This window comes from Triticum dicoccoides, chromosome 2A (assembly GCF_002162155.2).
Source record: "Triticum dicoccoides isolate Atlit2015 ecotype Zavitan chromosome 2A, WEW_v2.0, whole genome shotgun sequence".
NCBI lineage: Eukaryota > Viridiplantae > Streptophyta > Magnoliopsida > Poales > Poaceae > Triticum > Triticum dicoccoides.
In genome coordinates this window covers 435,419,876-435,423,167 of record NC_041382.1, presented here as the reverse complement: position 1 = coordinate 435,423,167, position 3,292 = coordinate 435,419,876, and positions in this window count along the sequence as shown.

Sequence of the window (3,292 nt, the reverse complement as noted above, 5' to 3'; positions counted from 1 at the left end):
CCACTAAGGGTTTTAGTCCTTTAACTTTTTAAGGATCGCCTAGAGATGTCCTTATGACTTGTTTATTTCAGTTCTTCACAATGTGATGCTCTATATGTGCAACTATTTGCTGTGCAGTTCAATTTCATTAATAACAGTTTTAACAATACCACTATGAATTATGATATTTAGTTGTTGTTAAGGATATTGCGGTTAACATGCCTTTTCGTTTTTCAATTGTTGTTTAGCAACATGCATTGTACTGAATGACTAAATATGCAATCCCAGACTACATAGCAATAAGGAAGAGTGTTACCTTAATATTATGATGATGTCTAGATATACATGTAATAAAATCTTATATAATGAGATGGATGGAGTGTTGTACTACATCATTTTTCAATTGTTGTTTAGCTTCTAATATTAACTTGGTGCTTTTAGGTACATATATCATTGCCAAAGATCCACACTTCGACCCTTTCTGCGTATGGGGCAATGAGATATTCATAAACCAACATCAAGCGGGGAAACTGATAAAGATTGTTACTAAATTGGGTCAAAAGATGTCAAATGAACTATTTGTTTACACTTTATGCAAGACAACAGTGCACTGCAAGATGGTGAGTAAGAACCCTGTAGCCTTCGTTTTACTGCCCGTAATGAGTTGTGTTAGATGACAATATCTGAATCTTTTTTTATCTTTTGCAGTGGATTCTGAAGCAGTTTACTCAAGATTACCTCTCAAACTACATGATTGGCGGCCGGCCATCACAAGGGGTTGGACTAGAGTCATGCATGCCTTCTGCATCCAGGAGAGCACAATAGGGCCATTCCGCTTCACCTTGTTCAGCAATTGGAATGCATATCGTCTCTTTCTTTAACATCTGTAATAGTACAAGTATAGAACCCTGGTACATCATTCTTTATTTTGTGCTTCTGTAATTCTTAAACATATGTACCTGTGAATCGAATAATGCATTGGTTGTTTGAACCTGATGGATATGAATAAAGCTATAGCCTACTTTCAAGTTTAAATTAGATACAATGTTAAATAGCAGCAATTAAATTAAGGCAAACTTACGTTGTGCAGGTCATTACTGCACACACAGTTGATAAAACACAAATGTGTGTGATATACACCATAATCCGAGACGGTTCACAGAGACGAAACATGTGTAAGCATGCACACAGTTGCCGTTTCCAAAGCATGTGTGATGTCAGACACTGTCACATACGGTGCGGGAAAACTAAATATGTATGATTGTCTATCTATCGTATACGGTTTATAATCATGAACTATTTGTGATGTGTCAGGTATCGTAAATCTCCCGTGCCTAGAATCTGCCTAGAAAACTGTCGTTCCTTGAATCTGCCTGGTTTTAGGCAAAACCACAAAACTCCGACTGCGATGGCAATGTGAGTACAAACGAGTGGCAAGGATGAAGCGTTTGGGATATTCGAGATATCGAAAACGGTTATACAGGGACAACTATATGCATCAAGGCTCCCTATCCCCGACGGTTTCTGGGTCGTGTGGGAAGGACCTCCTATCACCCACACTCACTTGGAGACGGTTCCATATGCCGCGCGGAAAGGGGTTAAAAACCGTTTGTTTAGAACCGACGCGCACTAGTGATGTATCTTCTTGTCAGACTTTTATTAAATAATTAATAAAAATGGTTGTATACATCGATTGATGTAGAGGCCGGGGAGTTTAACCTCCTTTTTCTAAAAAGAAGGTTTATGTGGTACTTCACTGCTAGTGGTAACTATTGATCTTTAAAGTTCTGTTGATCCTTGACGATCGAGCTGCAGCGCTAGCGGCTGTCAGGTGGTCGATGTCCCCCGTGTGCTGACCTGTCGCCCGACAAGTCGGCCCACCCTATCATAAACAGGGTTAAATTCGTTGAGTCGGTAGTTTTTTGCCAAAAACTAGACTTAGAGTGATGTTATTTTGACAAAGTTTATAAAGTGGTAGTTTTTCATCATGGTTGGTCAAGTTGTGGTACTTTTTTGTTAACTCTCCTAAGATTTGAGATGGGTTAAAATGCAGCCTCCAAGAGCTTATCATCTTTATGGATGGGTTGTTGGACACTAAAAAGGTTTTAGGGATGGATTAGATTAGCCCTTACCATCGACTAAACCTTCAACTGAACGCCTACTACCTGAACTTGTAGTAGTACTATAGTATTCTTAGGCTACATAAGCTTTCAAGCTCAATCTGGATGGTTGGCAGACAATACATATCGAATTTTCGTCATCAACCAGGGATGATTAGGAGGACAAATAGACAAAGGAATTGACTAATTCGTACAGCATCGATTAATGGTGTCCTTGCTTATCACAAACGAAAAGAACGTGAGAACGACGACTTGATGGTGACCCTATACTTTTTGATGTAATTTCTCTACCAAGTCATTTTCAGAATCACACAAGAAGCCAACCTGATAATTAATTATGTCAGCATCCGACATGATTTATTTATTTATTTATTCATATGTTTTTCCGCATAATATGGAGTACAGGACATGAGCACACTCCAGTGCGAGACAGCGTGTCGCTCTTAGTGTCAGTGTACAGGACGCAATTTTCGCCCATCATTCACTTTTAGGTAGCAAGATCACCTTTTTTCATGGGTCTATCCTTAATTTGCCACTCCCTAATTCGACAAGATAATTTTCCTCACACTGGGTAAGCCAATGTTTTTTTTTTTCTGAACAGGTCAAATGACCTAGTAAAGTATTTCCCTCACACCGGGAGAGGATGTGTCTAGCAAATGTTACAATACGAGAATGACACAATTGCAACCAATGCCCTCTATGCGAGCAAGTGCAAGAATCGGCAGTCCACCTCCTTTTCAAGTGTCGGTTCGCAACTCGAATTTGAAAGGAGGTGCTCTCTTGGCTGGATCTTCATGTCGACACGACACCTTGGCATAGGTTTTACACGGTCAAGGCTTGGTGGGAAGGGGTCGGCAACACTGCGCAAGAAAGAAAAAAGGGCCCTTTCCTCCTCCATCCACCTTGTCGCACAATGTCGGTGGCGCTATTAAGGTGAAAGCTTCGCTTTGGGTTTTTGCAGGTGCCAACCACTTAAATAATGTAATGCCGCGGGAGTAATCCGTTATCTTTGTGCCGCTTTTGTGTTGTGTGTTGTGCTACTTTGCGTGCAGCGAGTGTGTGCGTTTGCTTGTTAGGTACCGTGTTGAACCTTGTGCTCGGTGGTTTGTTTTATATATACATAAAGCAGCGGGTGTGTGTGTTTGCTTGTTGAGTACCGTGTTGAACCTTGTGCTCGGTGGTTTGTTCTATAT